This window comes from Danio rerio, chromosome 7 (assembly GCF_052040795.2).
Source record: "Danio rerio strain M-AB ecotype USA chromosome 7, GRCz13ab, whole genome shotgun sequence".
Taxonomy (NCBI): domain Eukaryota; kingdom Metazoa; phylum Chordata; class Actinopteri; order Cypriniformes; family Danionidae; genus Danio; species Danio rerio.
This window is the reverse complement of record NC_141027.1, coordinates 7,195,113-7,212,252: the sequence shown is the minus strand read 5'-3', so window position 1 is coordinate 7,212,252 and position 17,140 is coordinate 7,195,113. Positions and strand designations below refer to the sequence as shown.

At 40.7% G+C, this 17,140-nt stretch overlaps 3 protein-coding genes across 7 annotated transcripts in view; 1 reads left to right on the top strand and 2 right to left on the bottom strand.

Annotated features, from left to right (window-relative positions):
* pfdn2 (prefoldin subunit 2) overlaps nucleotides 1-12,679 on the top strand; it is a 207,239-nt gene extending 194,560 nt beyond the window's left edge. For both annotated transcript variants that reach the window (XR_015494574.1, XR_015494573.1), the window contains one exon: nucleotides 12,544-12,679. The gene's annotated coding sequence lies outside the window, so the exon portion shown is untranslated. The remainder of the gene's footprint in view (nucleotides 1-12,543) is intronic.
* actn3b (actinin alpha 3b) overlaps nucleotides 1-17,140 on the bottom strand; it is a 701,279-nt gene that overhangs the window by 435,910 nt on the left and 248,229 nt on the right. The window lies entirely within an intron of this gene.
* rin1b (Ras and Rab interactor 1b) overlaps nucleotides 1-17,140 on the bottom strand; it is a 226,796-nt gene that overhangs the window by 65,353 nt on the left and 144,303 nt on the right. The gene's annotated exons all lie outside the window — the stretch shown is intronic.

The following is a 17,140-nucleotide window of genomic DNA, read 5'->3' as shown; positions in this document are numbered from 1 at the left end:
ATTTGTTATTCGTAATTTCATATACACATAACCACAATTTATATCATTATCAAGATAAGTGTGTTCATGTAAACACTATAAATGAGGATTCTCCCTCGAACCCCGGGTCTAAATTATAGATCTGAATGCAGACTCAGTGCAGCAGGTCTCCTGACCTGTCTATTTTAACCATTAGCCATGCTGGTAATCTTGAGGATTTAGTCAAACCCAGCAGCACGGCGATGTGTCTGAATTGTGAATGAACTCCTGATAAAAGTCAACATCCGCCATTCTTCAATTTTCGCACTGCTCTCCCGACAAAAAGCTTCCAGCACACACACAGCTTTGTTGTATGATCGGCCCTGACAAGATCGCGGGAAAAAAACATGCAACAAACCCCGTGGATCATGAAAACAAACACATGCCAATTAATAAATGAGAATACTTTGTAACAAGTGGAAAAATGAGATCGGAAAGTAAAAGTCGAGAAAGTAATCTGATGACATTACTCGGGTTACATGTACTGCAGAACCACCGGAACTAACAAACTATTGCGCATTGGTTTTGTAGATGTGCATCTAATTTTATTCATACGACTACAGATTTGACAGAACTGAGATGCTTGCCAGATACACACACACACTCTCACACACACACGTTTGTTAGTGTTACATTAACAAATGAAATGTGTTGGCCACGTTTTCCTCAATTCTCAAACAGTGTTATCTGTGCCTGGAAATGTCAGGAATTAATTATCACAAATGAGTTTGAGTAAAGACTTCTGGTAGTATCGCTGTGAATAAAGAACAAGTAACTTCATGTTTCAAAACAGCGCTTCAATAAATAAATAAATACATTTAAAGTTGGCAAAAGTGTCTGACAGCCATGCAAATGTCATTGCATAACAGCACATAAATTACTGTCAATATTTCTCATTCTTTGTGCCAAGAAAATCTGTTTTATATTTTTTTTTTCTCCGTGAAATATTTAGCACTTGCAGAAATTATTGACTATATACAACTTGAATTTATTTTTCCTCAGTGCAGCCTTGCTGAGCATAAGAGTCATCACTCAAAAACACACATTAGTCATAAACCTTGACATTTCCATTCACCATTCATCTCGCTTTAATAATTTAAAACACAATCAAACATATTCAACTCTGGACTGTGAGGAATTATTATTATTATTATTATTTTCTTCAGTGCTTTGATTGGCATCCAGACAAGGTCATTATAGTTTTACTATTTTTAAATATGCTGTTCACTTCATTCCAGTTTAGCTTGAGTTGGTTTTTACTAATGATTTTGTTACTTTAGTGTTTATTTTGTGAATACATCTATATTTAGTTTTCATATAAAAAAACTACATATTTATACTATCTATGTAGTATATATTTAGAATATATATTATACACTAACCGGCCACTTTATTAGGTACACCTTACCAGTACTGGTTGGAACCCCTCTTGCTTTCAGAACTGCCTTAATCCATTGTGGCATAGATTCGACAAGGTACTGGAAATATTCCTCAGAGATTTTGCTCCATGTTGATGTGATAGCATCAAGCAGTTGCTGCAGATCCATGATGTGAATCTCCAGTTCCAGCACATCCCAAAGGTGCTCTATTGGATTGAGGATATGGTGACTGTGGAGGCCATCAGGGCCGGCGCGTCCATAGAGGCGACCTATTCTGGCCTAGGGCAGCAGAATAGAGGGGGCGGCGTCCCCGACACTACCCTCATCCCTCCACGCCATCAGTTATATCCGTGTCTAGGGCGGCAGAATAGAGAGGGCGGTGTCCGCGACACTACCCTCACCACCCGCGCCCTCAGTTATATCTGTGTCTAGGGCGGCGGAATAGAGAGGGCGGCGTCCGCAACACTACCCTCACCACCCGCGCCCTCAATTATATCCGTGTCTAGGGCGGCAGAATAGAGAGGGCGGCGTCCGCAACACTACCCTCACCACCCGCGCCCTCAATTATATCCGTGTCTAGGGCGGCAGAATAGAGAGGGCGGCGTCCGCGACACTACCCTCACCACCTGCGCCCTCAGTTATATCTGTGTCTAGGGCGGCAGAATAGAGAGGGCGGCGTCCGCGACACTACCCTCACCACCTGCGCCCTCAGTTATATCTGTGTCTAGGGCGGCAGAATAGAGAGGGCGGCGTCCGCGACACTACCCTCACCACCCGCGCCCTCAGTTATATCCGCGTCTAGGGCGGCAGAATAGAGAGGGTGGCGTCCGCAACACTACCCTCACCACCCGTGCCCTCAGTTATATCCGTGTCTAGGGCGGCAGAATAGAGAGGGCGGTGTCCGCGACACTACCCTCACCACCCGCGCCCTCAGTTATATCTGTGTCTAGGGCGGCAGAATAGAGAGGGCGGCGTCCGCGACACTACCCTCACCACCCGCGCCCTCAGTTATATCCGCGTCTAGGGCGGCAGAATAGAGAGGGTGGCGTCCGCGACACTACCCTCACCACCCGTGCCCTCAGTTATATCTGTGTCTAGGGCGGCAGAATAGAGAGGGCGGCGTCCGCGACACTACCCTCACCACCTGCGCCCTCAGTTATATCTGTGTCTAGGGCGGCAGAATAGAGAGGGCGGCGTCCGCGACACTACCCTCACCACCCGCGCCCTCAGTTATATCCGCGTCTAGGGCGGCAGAATAGAGAGGGTGGCGTCCGCGACACTACCCTCACCACCCGTGCCCTCAGTTATATCCGTGTCTAGGGCGGCAGAATAGAGAGGGCGGTGTCCGCGACACTACCCTCACCACCCGCGCCCTCAGTTATATCCGCGTCTAGGGCGACAAAATAGAGAGGGTGGCGTCCGCGACACTACCCTCACCACCCGCGCCCTCAGTTATATCCGTGTCTAGGGCGGCAGAATAGAGAGGGTGGCGTCCGCGACACTACCCTCACCACCCGCGCCCTCTTAGAGCGGCAGTTCAGCTTGCTCCAGCCCTGGAGGCCATTTGAGTACAGTGAACTCATTGTCATGTTCAAGAAACCAGTGTGAGATGCTTCACGCTTTATGACATGGTGTGTTATCCTGCTGGAAGTAGCCATCTGAAGATGAGTACACTGTGGTCATAAAGGGATGGACATGGTCAGCAACAATACTCAGGTAGGCTGTGGTGTTGACACGATCATCAATTGGGACTAATGGGCCCAAAGTGTGCCAAGAAAATATCCCCCACACCATCACACCACCACCCCCAGCCTAAACCATTAATACAAGGCAGGATGGATCCATGCTTTCATGTTGTTGACGCCAAATGCTGACCCAACCATCCGAATGTTGCAGCAGAAATCGAGGCTCATCAGAGCAGGCAACGTTTCTCCAATCTTCTATTGTCCAGTTTTGGTGAGTCTGTGTGAATTGTAGCCTCAGTTTCCTGTTCTTAGCTGACAGGAGTGGAACCCGGTGTGGTCTTCTGCTGCTGTAGCCCATCTGCCTCAAGGTTGGACGTGTTGTGTGTTCAGAGATGCTCGTCTGCAGACCTCGGTTGTAGCAAGTGCTTATTTGAGTTACTGTTGCCTTTCTATCAGCTGGAACCAGTCTGGCCATTCTCCTCTGACCTCTGGTATCAACAAGGCATTTGCATCCACTGAACTGCCGCTCACTGGATATTTCCTCTTTTTCAGTCCATTCTCTGTAAACCCTAGAGATGGTTGTGCGTGAAAATCCCAGTAGATCAGCAGTTTCTGAAATTCTCAGACCAATGCCATGCCACGATCAAAGTCACTTAAATCAGCATTTTTCTCCATTATAATGCTTGCTTTAAACTGCAGCTGATCACCTTGACCATGTCTACATACCTAAATGCATTGAGCTGCTGCCATGTGATTGGCTGATTAGACATTTGCGTTAATAAGCAGTTTAACAGGTGTACCTAATAAAGTGGCCAAGACAACTGCAGTTCAAATCGAGCAGAATGGGGAAGAAAGGGGATTTATGTTTTGATGCGATCCAAGACCTGTGAAGGAATGTTGCCAATGTACCCATAATCCTGGACCAGGCCTGATCCTTAGCTGATGCTGTGGCAGTCATGGAGGAGCGGAGAGCATGAGACCCAGTGAAAGATGAATCTCCGCTCTGATCCTGTAGGCCAGCCTGTACACCCGCCGGTGACCTCTCCTCCTGCAGCTTCTCCATGATGGACATCCATTATTCTCCAGCGCCTAGACTGCAGCTCTGCACAGGAAGTTTGGCCAGAGGAGAAACGGTCGCGTTTAACTGAGCCTGGTTTCTCTCGAGGTTTTTCCCTTCACTTTCATGAACTGGTGAAGTTTGTTCCTCGCCACTGTCGCCACTGGCCTGCTTGGTTTATGACTTGTGGAGCTGCATATCACTGGATTTGCTCTTCAGTATTTGGACTTTCAGCAGTGACTATAGACCTTTTTCATGGCTGCTGCATGGAGGGCGCCATAGCGACCAACGTCTTCCGGTGGAATGCTAAAAATTTCCGTTTACAGCGTGTACAACTGGTAATTTGTGCTCCGAAAATGGGTTTCAATAACGTTTTTAATGGATAACAGAGTGTTTTTGTGACACACAACTTAGAAATGTGTCTGTTAAAGCCGTTATAATATGTCACATGTGGTTCAAGCGCGTCAGAAATACGAGAAAAACGTTCTCCTAGTTCACATTTTGGTGAATTACATTTGTTTGGGCTGGTTATATATTTGAAATAAAGAGAAAATGTTGACTTTAGCGATGACGAGGCTTCATTTAAACTGCAGAAGATGCCGTCTGACAACGAGGGGAAAACGCCTCACAGCAGCTGCTTTCCATCCTATTAGATCGCATTTCTTTAAATGATCAGTCCAGGAGATGCTGCTGATGGACAACAGGATTAGTTCAAAGAGGATAAAAGCAGGTAAAATAGATTAAAACTATCGTTTCAAAGCTGTCCAAATGTGACTGTTTACACGCATCAGCTGCCGACCGGAAGTTCTTCGCATTCTCCTTGCGCATACACGCAAAGCATAATGGGTAATCTTGCGTTCCAAGAAAAAGGTCTATTAAACCACACTGAACTGAACTAAACTGAACTTCAACACTGAAAACTGGACTGACTTAGCTTCAATTTGCTATAAACTTCTGTATTAAGCTGCTTTGACACAATCTACATTGTAAAAGCGGTAGAAAAATAAACATGAATTGAATTAAACTTCATACACAACCCCTTCGCATAGACATCACCTTTATGAAAGGACACTACACACTGTATAACAGCTGGTTAACGACACACATCACCTGAACCTTTCTGATTTTGACTGTAATGTGTTGATGTGAAGCTGCTTTGGAACGAGACAGTAATTATTGTGAAAAGTGCTACACAAATACACTTGAACGGACTAGAATTCTCTCTTTCAGCATCTGTAATATCTGTGCTTATTGCGTGTGCACATGGCAGACCTCGAACACAGCTTTCATTACATCATCAGCGCAGCCCGGATGACTTTAACCACCCACAAACACCAGCGCCAAACCACTGCAGAGCCAGAATCAACACCACAAACACACACGGGTCAGAAAACTTCAACACGCAAAAACCCCTGACCAGATCACATCACGATGGCCGATCACAGCGTAGGCCTCCTTATGTAAAGCCGTGCCAGCCTACACACACACACACACACACACATACACATACACACACACACATACACACAAACACACACATACACACACACACAGAGAGTTATGCAATAAAACGTCACACGAGGAGAAACACAGGAAGAGAGCAGAAGAAGAGGGAGGTGAGCTCAGTTTCTCGTATTTGGGAACTTTTCTTCTTCTCGATGCTATTTTTGAGTCTGAGTTCAGGAGGATTATAATTATGAATCAAGGCAGTCGTGCTTTTTTATTTCAGCGCAGTTTCGTGTTGTCATGTTTGCTGAACACTCCCTATGAGGTTTTCGATGATCATCTGTTGCTCTTTTACTTGTACACTTGGACTCGTTTTTAATACTTCTGTTTTTTGCAGTTTCTTTTAAAGTTGTAGTAATTTTATTGTCATTTTGTAATTTTTTAGTCAGAATATGTTGTAGACTTTTATTTTATCTTACAACATTAAAACTCTAGAAAATGTTTATATGTATATATATATATATATATATTAGGGATGTAACGGTATCAGAATTTCACGGTACGGTAATACCTCAGTATGAATGTCACGGTACGGTATTTATTGAATCATTTACAGGAAAAAACAAAACTTATGAAAATACTCCAAAAAAGTGCCAAAAGTGTCAATGACATACAAATTAGCCATCTATCTGTAAGCTTTGAAACAGGAACTTCAATTTTAATAACAAAAAAAATATTAAACCATGTAAAAACAATAAAGTTTCAATTTAGTATTGTTGAAAACTCATCACATTCAACATTTAATCACACTCAGCCCATCTACACAGATGAGAGCTCTGCTAGTCGGACTTCTCATCAAGCATCTCCCGCTGGATCTAATCTCACTATATTTATTAAACGGGATATTTCATTTATCTTGTTGTCTTTATCTAACGACATATTCCCTGACTTTGGTCATTGGAATCTATTACTTGTTCTCAGGTAACGTGTTTTGGCTGAGCGCAAAGATAAGTTAATGATTAATGTAATCACGTACATTCTGTATATTGACTGATCGCCTTTATTTCCTATAATGTATAAACTTATTGTGTTATACTTTTAAAATGGCCATTATTGATTATTAAAACTGATACTCAGCAAAAGAGAGGCTGTGTTTCGTATTTTCACTGAAATTGAAAGGAGACAGTTGTTATCGGCTCCGTTTTGTTATAAATATCCACACAGTGAAGATGACGCTCATGCAGCACGACGCCTCAACATGTCTGCTGTCTGTTTAGTTGCTAATATTAAAATAAAAATAGGCAGTTCCTTAAATCATGTTTACATTTTATTGTTGATAAAGTGAAACAACGAAGCCAGGGTGATGTGAATGAAGTTATAAAGTACACTGTTCCCTTTGAAGATTTACCCGTGTCCTCGGTATAGTCTGCTTTTCCATATCAAACTGAGAAGAAGAGACTGCAGCCTTGATCAAACTTGCGAAGTCTGAACTTACAAGGAGAGAATGCAGGACTGAACTGTGCGTGTTAGGCTACTTAATATTCAGGAAAAGCCCCAATCAGAGAGGCGAACGTCTGCAGCCCCGCCTCCGTTTTCAGATGTCTCCGCTTTCCATTATCCACACTGAGACATTATCCACACATTTCGAAACGCTCCGTTTTCGGCGCTCGAGAACTCCGGCGTAGTGTGGACGGTTGGCGTAACCGTAGCAAAACTTATGCGTTTTCAAACTAAAACGTGTAAACGGGGCCTTAGAGTTTTCCAGCTCTTTTCATCCCCGCTTCTAGCAGCACACTCCATTTCCGCATTACTGGATCTGTAGCGACAACAGACCGCAAGGGATGATGGTCAAGCATGGGCTGATGGGTATTGTAGTTTTCGCTACCTCCCGTTCGCTTCATTCGCCTAAGCAAATTTTCTCAGAAGACCTATAGTTTTACCGAGTCATGCGACTTCGGTAATATCGAAAAAAATTAATATTGCGGTATGACGGTATTTACAATACCGTTACATCCCTAATATATATATATATATATATATATATATATATATATATATATATATATATATATATATATATATATATATAGTTAAAGTCCATTTCAGTTAAAATTAAAATTATATATATATATATATAATATATAATTATATATATGTGTGTGTGTATGTATGTGTGTGTGTGTGTATATATATATATATATATATATATATATATATATACATACATACATACATACATACATACATACATACATATATATATATATATATATATATATATATATAAAAATATATAAATATATAATTATATATTTTATATATATATATATATATATATATATATATATATATATATATATATATATATATATATATATATATATATATACATATATATATTTACCTGAAATGGACTTTAATTGTAATTTTAAACTGAAAACAAAGATTTTTTTGCACTGCAACTGATGATCAACAGTAAAAAAGAAAGATTTGACCTCTTGCCAACAGGGAAAACCATCAACAATCAAGAATGCATGATGCTGTCGTGGCTTTGCGATACAAAAATGCCCTTATAATGGAAGTCAATGGGGCAAAATCAGCCGCCAACATAACGAAAGGGTAGTCAATTTAACCAGAGTGTATTGTTGAAAATTTTCAAAGCACTTTCTCAAAATATGTGTAAAAATAAGATTTGTCACCAATAATCATTTCGTTTGCTGAAACACAGAGAAAGTTGTGGCTAAATTAAGACTCAAAATCCCCCCAGAGTGGATGAAAACACCCCCAACAGCACACAAGGGTTAAGTCATCACTAAAAAATCTCAAGATTTGTGATGTTTCAGCTCATTTTAAAATAAGTAATATAAACAAGCAGCACAAAATGGAGTGTAGCTAGAGAAAACCCTAAGCAAGAACTGCAGAACTTGTAATGATAAACAAACTGCCCCATTTAAAGAAGTTTTATCCTGAAGTTAAGGAGTTTTAAGAGCCGCAGCTGAAGGGACGATCTTCAGAAGAGCTCAGATTGAGTTTCTGCACAGCAATTACATCTTAACGCAACATCATCTTAAAAATTTGAAGAATCCAAATACTTTGAGGACACTGTGAAAACTCTAGAGCGGTGGAGCAGGTGGTCAGTGTATAAATGAAGAGCTCCAGAGGACAGGCTGTCAGACAAGCTTCTACGGTAACAAGCAGAAAGATGGAGAGACAATCATCCCCAGAGACAAACCTCAGAGAGGGAGAGAGAGACAGGAAGTGAGAAGCGACAGACAGGAAGTCCAGCTGTCAGGATAATGGAGGGAGTTTCAGACGGAGGGTTTGATGACGACAGGGCAGAGTTTGAGAAGGTAAAAGTGACACAGTGGAGCACACCGAGTCACTTGCGAATTTGAGAAGATGTCAGAAAAGTTTAGTTTGTGTTGAAAAGTTAAGTAGTGTTTGTGATTCACAGAACGCAGGTCAGACGTAGGACTGAAATGAAACTAAATTTGGCTGACGGGTGATTAAAAGAATTACGATTACGAGATTAAGTCTGTTTTGGGGGTCTGTTACGTCTTACACAAGTCTAGGGTAAAATACAATGAATGCAACAATATTCATTTAAAGAGCACTAAACTGGGACCAGTCACAACACAACAAAGAGTAAAGTTCCAAAAGTTTATTTACAAAACCAAAGTCACACAGTAGCCCCTTTCACACAGTGATACCGGTAAATATCTGGAAAATTTCCGGAACTACTTTACCGGTATATTCAAAAAAGCGCTGTTCACACAGGCGAGGACGTTACGGATTTTTTCCGGAAAAGAGCATTCACACATCCATCGCAAAATGTCAGTAAATTCTGACATCATTAACCAGAAATGACCTCTAAACGGCTGCGCTTGTGTTTGTAAACATTTGACTACATTACAAACTCTTCGGATGGATCAGTATTGAGTACAACTCTAATGAAAACAAAGGGAAACACTTTCGCATGTCGAGATGTTCATGATATGTGTGTGTGCTGGCGCTATGGGCGCTCACGGGCACACGCAAAGCTTGAAGGTAAACAAACAACGGATTATCATAAACATTTTATCGATAATTATTTACACAGCATTAAGAAGGAACATAGAAACATTATCTGACTAACATCTAGCAGCTAAAGGTGTCTGGAAAAAATATTCAAAGGCTTTTATTCTCATAAACCGCGTGCACGTGAATGCGTCTGACTGTTCTGATTGGCTAAAGCAGGTGTCTCACTTCAGCCCGTTCTAGACGTGGACGCGCTTATTACGGCAATCTTCCTTCTGCATTCACACAGCGCAGCATTCCGGCAAATTACCGGTAATGTTACAACTTCTCTTTCCGGAAAATAGCCAGAACGAATTTACCAGTATTTTCAAAAAGGGCCTGTTCACACATACAACCTTTCCGGAAAATTGCCGGTAATTTTCCGGAAAGGTCTGTATGTGTGAAAGGGGCTAGTGAGTGTTAAGGAAGCTCTAGCTCTAGCTTCAGGAGGGGAATAATGAAGGGAGTATTGAATTTCGACAGTAAAAATGTTTAATCAGTAGCACTAGTGCATTATTATTTTCCAGAGATGGGATTGCAGCTATAAGGGCATCCGCTGCGTATAAACGTGCTGGATAAGTTGGCGGTTCATTCCACAGTGGCGACACTGGATTAATAGAGGGACTAAGCCGACAAGAAAATGAATGAGTGAATAATGCATTATTAAAGAGCCCCTATTATGGGTTTTTGAGGATGTCCTTCTATGAAGTGTGCAACACAGCTTTAAGTGAAGTGAAATATCCAGCTAAGGCTTAAATTTATAAATTACATTGTGGACAGTGTTTAAAACTATTGATTCATTTATAAAAAGAGTCGACTGCTAGTACTTTGAATGAATCGTCTTGATAGAGAAGTATGCTAGCTTCGTCTTGACGAAGTATGCTATCCATATCAGAAGCAGAAAAGCGAGTCCAGCCTTTCATGACCTCTAGGCTGGATTACTGTAATGCTCTGTTTGCTGGCTGCCCAGCATCCTCTATTAACAAACTTCAGCTTGTACAAAATGCAGCTGCCAGAGTTCTTACCAGGTCTAGAAAATGTGATCTGATCACCCCAATTTTATCCTCCTTACACTGGCTGCCTGTTAAGTTTCGTATTGAATTTGAAATATTACTTCTCACCTATAAAGCTTTACATAATCTAGCTCTTGTTTATCTAACCAACCTTCTGTCTCGCTACAATCCAACCCGCTCTTCAAGATCTCAAAACTCAGGGCTTCTGGTAGTGCCTAGAACAGCAAAGTGGAGTAAAGGAGGTCGAGCCTTCTCATTGATGCCTCCTAAACTCTGGACTAGCCTTCCTGATAACATCCGAGGCTCAGACACCCTCTCGCAGTTCAAAACTAGATTAAAGATCTTTTTAGTAAAGCATACACTCAGTGCATCACTTAGTGGTATGATACATGAATGTGCTCCATGCAGGTTTCTTCATCTCGTTTATATACACTATGAACAGCAGCTACGCTAATTATTCTCTTTATTCTCTATTTCCACCTGGGGATACTCATCCCGAGGCTCTCAGACTATGCAGCGCCACTGATTCGATCCAAGACCAGTGACGAGATGATCCCAGGATTTCCATATCCTGGACAAGGCCGTATCCTGAGCAGCTGCTGTGGTGGTCACGGAGGAGTGGGGAGCATGAGACTGATTCCTTTGACGCTCCAGGGTAGAGGTCTGCTTTCCAGCGACCGTACTGCAGGAGCCGCGGGACCCGACCACATTTCTGCGACGCGGGAATAAATTTCCGAATAAAGCGCGGGAGCGGTCGGTAACTAGTTTAATTTTGGACAGTTGCGGGCAGTCTAACAATATCGCACAAGACGTTTGGCCAGAGGAGAAATGGTAGTGCCCAACAGAGCCAGGCTTCTCTCAAGGTTTTTTAATTCTTTACTTTCACCGATTAGTGAAGTTTTTTCCTCCTCGTTGTCGCCACTGGCTTGCATGGTTCGGGATCTGTAGAGCTGCGCATCGATGGATTTGCTCTTCAGTTTTTAGACTCTCACTAGTGATTATTAAACCACACTGAACTGAGCTAAACTGAACTGAACTTGAACTCTAAAAATTGAACTGATACTTTCAATTTACTATGATCTTCTATGTGAAGCTGCTTTGACACAATTTACATTGTAAAAGCGCTATAATAATAATAATAATAATAATAATTACAGGGCTCGAAATTAACTTTTTTGCTTGGTAGCACCGGTGCTCCTAACTTTAAAAAGTTAGGCGCATCAGCCAAAATTTAGTCGTACCCACCAATTATGAGCACCGTTACTACAAGTTTTATACAAACATATTTATTGTATTTGAAATCAACACTAATCAAACTAACAAGCAAAAAAAATAAATAAATAAAAATAATATATATATGCAAGCATGAGGAAAATATGTCTCAACGAAATCCCGTTATCACAAGAAAATACATTTTATAACAGAACTGAGTGACCAAAGCACGGAGCGCTCACCGGCCCTGCACGCACTGCTTGAATGAATCTGTTAACGGTATAACTGTGCTGTTCTTACAAGTGCTGTCTGATATTGCACTGATGCTTTTGACATATACTGTACCTTATTATATGCAGACGTGTTAATAGCAATATCTGTCTTTTAAGGAGTAGCGATGTAAGTTTACTCAGTGCAAGCCTGTTTGCGATAGTGTATGTGGTGTAATTTGACATCTGCCACTAGCACGGCGGACAGCATCTGGCGATCATATGAAGGATTAAACAGAAGCTCTCGTGCTAGATTAGGCAAGCAGTTACCTGTAAATTCCATCCCACTGACTTTTGAAATTCAATACCACAGACTTGAAGCCACTGGAAGTCTTCTACTCTTGGAAAAGTGTAGATGGTGGATTAACATTCAGCACATGATCAGTATGTGTTATTATTTGTAACTAGATGGTTTCTAAAACTAAATCTGTCAGCGTTATCTTCATTTTCATCTTCAGCGCTTTACAGTTTTTCGCGGTAGTAGCTCTCTCTATCATCCGAAGCCAGAATGCACTGAGTGATTGACAGCTGATATTAACCAATCATTCGCGTTTAGTGCTAGAGCAGTGGTGGGCCAATAAGAAGAGCGTGAAGGCGGGGCAAGCATTACGGACTTGGATTTGTTTACTGCAGCAAGTTGACATGACAACAGTTTTAAACCATTCCTGAGCGCTGCGTTTGTTGTTTTAAGTGCAGACAAAGAGCTTAGAGATGCATTCTGCATGAATGTCTCCCAAGTCCGCGCATGTGGTGAACATTTTGCAGTAAAAACTGGTCGCCCACAACAATTTTGAGCACTCGCAGAAATGCTCCCAAATATATTTTGAGGTCGCATAGATGAAATTTCGGGCGCATATGCGACCAAAATGGTCGCAATTTCGAGCCCTGAATAATAATAATAATAATAATAATTTGTTACATTTATATGGCGCTTTTCTGGGCACTCAAAGCGCTTTACACAATGGGGGTGGGGGGGGATCTCCACATCCACCACCAGTGTGCAGCATACACCTGGATGATGCAACGGCAGCCATATTACGCCAGACCGCACACCAGCTGATTGGTGGAGAGGAGACAGAGTGATGATATGCCAATCATGATATGGGAAGGGTTAGGAGGCCATGATGGACAGAGGCCAGTGGGCAGATTTGGCCAGGATGCCGGGATTTTTAACGACCACAGAGAGTCGGGACCTCGGTTTAACATCTCATCAGAAAGACGGCGCTTACTTAACAGTATAGAGTCCCCGTCACTATACTGGGGCATTAGGACCCACACAGACCGCAGGTTGGGCGCCCCCTGCTGGCCTCACTAACACCACTTCCGGCAGCAACCTAGCTTTCCCATGTGGTCTCCCATCCAGATAATGACCGGGCGCAGCCCTGCTTAGCTTCAGTGGGCGACCATGTGAAAGTTGCAGAGAGCTAGCTGCCGGTTATACAAATAAAGGTTATTTGGATTGAATTGATAATGAGTCTTTAGCCGTTTTGGCATGACGTGGATACGAAACTTAGCTTATAGCACATGTGTTTGGACTATAGGGGAAACTGAAGCATCCGGAGGAAACCCACGCCAACACAAAAAAGAACATGCAAACTCCACACAGAAATGCCAACTGACCTAGCCTGACTTGAACCAGCGACCTTCTTGCTGTGAGGCGACAGTGCTAACCACTAAGCCACTGTGCCACCAAAATCTTGAGGGTTAACATGAGTTTCAACCAAGAATCTACAACAGAAAAAGCCAGCCACAATGAAGTATGCATGATTATATGGTGTCAAAGCTTTGCAATCAAAAAATGTCATTATAATGGAAGTTAATGGGGCAAAAACACCCTCAAAATAACGAAAGGGTAATCAATTTTAGGGTATTGTTGAGTTTAACATTTAATGTTAAACAGAAACAAAATATTTAAAACTATGTTGAAAGAGTTGATTTGAGGTTACCTGTTTAAGGTCTATTTGTAAACAGAAAGTCAATGGGACGAATGTAGTTTGTGTGAACAATCCCTTTAACAGCAAACATCTGACGTCAAATAAACTCATTTCAGGCACATTAAACTCTCGTCATCGGCTTATTAAAGACTACTATGAAGCTCTGAGATCTGTCAGTGTTGGCGTGTGACTGAGTGAAATGTGTGTGAATGTGATCTTCATTATTAGCGCAGTGATCCTCCATTGAAGCAGCTGATGAAGGATGACACACCGCAGCCGTGGCCGATCGAGTGTGTGTCTAAAACAGGCCTCAAGTGACGGATAAGATGAGGTGGGATGTGTGAAATCAGGGGTCCTAATGCCAGCTGCCCACCGCCGAGCCCGAATATAAATCTGCCCTTTAGAAAAAAACGGATGACGGAAGTGCCAGAGGAGAGTTTTTCACACGCAAAAACAAACATGACACACAGATGAAGGAGCACGAAATCAGGACTGATTCATCCGAGTATATCGAGTATCACATCTTTCCACAGAGAAAAATAAATCGGAAATAATCATGTTTAGTTCATATCGTGCAATCAAAATCACAGGTCTTAATATGAAGTCATGATCTTGAGTCTCATTAAATATAACTTCTAATATTTAATGAGTTTCTAAAAATGGTATATATACGAATAGTTATATATATACGAATAGTATATATATATATATATATATATATATATATATATATATATATATATATATATATATATATATATATATATATATATATATATTTATTTATTCAACAATTCTGTCTGGTTCTCAAATCTGATTGGCTTATAGCTGTGATATATTTAAGTAATATCGGCACCCGTACAGCCTCTTTACCCCTTGTGTATTACTCCGCCCACATACAGCCAGCAAAGATTTTAAAGATGCTTGCTCAGCTGTTTAACTGTCAGCTTATGATTTGAATCCAACGCGGAAGAAAGTAGTTCCTCATACAAAAGGGTTTTTAAAACTGTCTGTGTTTGATTTTGTTTTTATATACACAATTATCTCATCAAACTGTTGTATAAACGCAATATCACACTCGTAGCAGTGCGATATGGCTGTATATCGGGTTAGGGTTAGAGTTAGGCCAATGCACGCCTCCCACCAGTGCAGTTAAACAGCCATATCGCACTGCTACTCGTGTGATATTGCTCATATATACTGCTCAAGACATTTTGAGCATTATTAATCCAGGCCTGGTGATGGGAAATTCAGTTTTCTAACACGGATGTTAGGATTCAATATTATGCAGTCAGCAATAGTCATTTCAGTCAGTTAAAACATCACCATGATCTGAAAAATGTCTTACAGTAAAGTTTTGCAATCCAACTGAAGCATGATTTACTTATTTAAATTCCATTACCATTGTCTTTTATAAAATAAACTTGCGTTTTTCACCAGATCCTCTCATTTAAGCCCTCAGTTTACCCACGCTGCAGTTGTTCAAGTTTAGTTCAGTCACAGCAGGCTGTACTGTTTGTGTTTGGTTCATTGAATCACACATGCGCTGTATTATCGGTTCACCGCTTCTCAATGTAACATTACTGTTCTAATAACTGAATGAGAGTATATATTGGATTTTTAGAGTCAGAGGGGGTATTAGACTTGTTAAAAAGTAAGTAGTTGGTGGATAAGTGCTTACTGGAGACGCGAATCGTTTTAAATGATTGAGTTTAATTTGGTGAACTAGTTAAACCGGTTCACTTAGAAGATCCGGTTAAAAAGATTTGTTCGCGATCGCGATACAGAAATAAAACCCATATTGGGCACAAATGTAGTAAAGTAATAGTTTTAAGTGTATATATTTAATGCTGTCACCGTGCTGCTGTCATGTCCACTCATTGTTTTTATCTCAGAAGCAACAGGACCGACTGGAGGAGAGCCGGCTCAATCTGGCCATGTGGTAGCAGGAGACTCTGAGGTGCAAAAGGGTCAAACACAAACACCTGCAGCGCGGATTATATTTACTTCTAAAAGGCTTACAGTAAGATTATGTCCTAAATACAATTACAAATACGAAAACGAAGAAGGTTTTTGCTATGATTTTAGTTAGTTTCAGTTAGTTTTGTATGTACACAAGTTGTTAGTTGTAGTTTTTGAAAAAACTCTCGTTTTTATTTTTATTTTAGTTAACAACATTTATCTTACATTTTAGTGTTTTTTTTTTCCCGTTAACTATAATAACCTTGCAGCAGCGTTTATTTGAGAGCGCACAAGAAGATCGAGGAAATCGGCGCGCAACCAAAGAGATCCACATGCTCGTAGGCTATTACATAAATGCGATCTCAACTTGTAATACTGCGCTCACGACATTTGTCAAAATAACGCCACAGGTAGTTGGTATATCTGTGTAAACAAAGGCCGGCCGCCACAGCTGTAATAAAAATCCTAGAGGAAACACTGCATCTTGTTGAATATAAACTTAAATGTAAATTAAATATGATATAATAATTTAATAATTATAACAATTTATATAAATTAATTACTATAATAATTCATATAAAAACATATAGCTTTATGCAAAGTTAAGCCAGCTAAAAAGCCCAAAAAATTCTCTATTCAATATTTAATATAATTCTGCATTGGACCTGATTAATTAAAATTTTATTTGGAAATAAATTGAATCCTAAATGTATTTTTGTATGAATTATTTATTTCTTGATTTATTATTTTGCCTATAATTATATTTTTTTAACTATGCCTTTTATACTAATATTTGCAAATAATTTTTTTAGGTTTGTTTCCCTCTTCTTTACAACTTAAAAAAAAAAATCACCACACATATTGACAGTATTGATTAATCTAAATGCTGTTTTATGTGTGAAACTGCTTAATATGCCTTAATTTAGAGAGAGAAAGAGAGAGAGGGAGAGAAAGAGGGGTAATAACTAACAATCAAAACATCCCACAATGCATCACTACAGTAAAGTTGAGAAGCCGCAGTAATGGAAAGTTATGCTGTGAGCGAGTGAAGGACTAATATAACTGAAGAGCTCTTCACATGCTGAAAAACAGCTGAACGAGGGCAGATT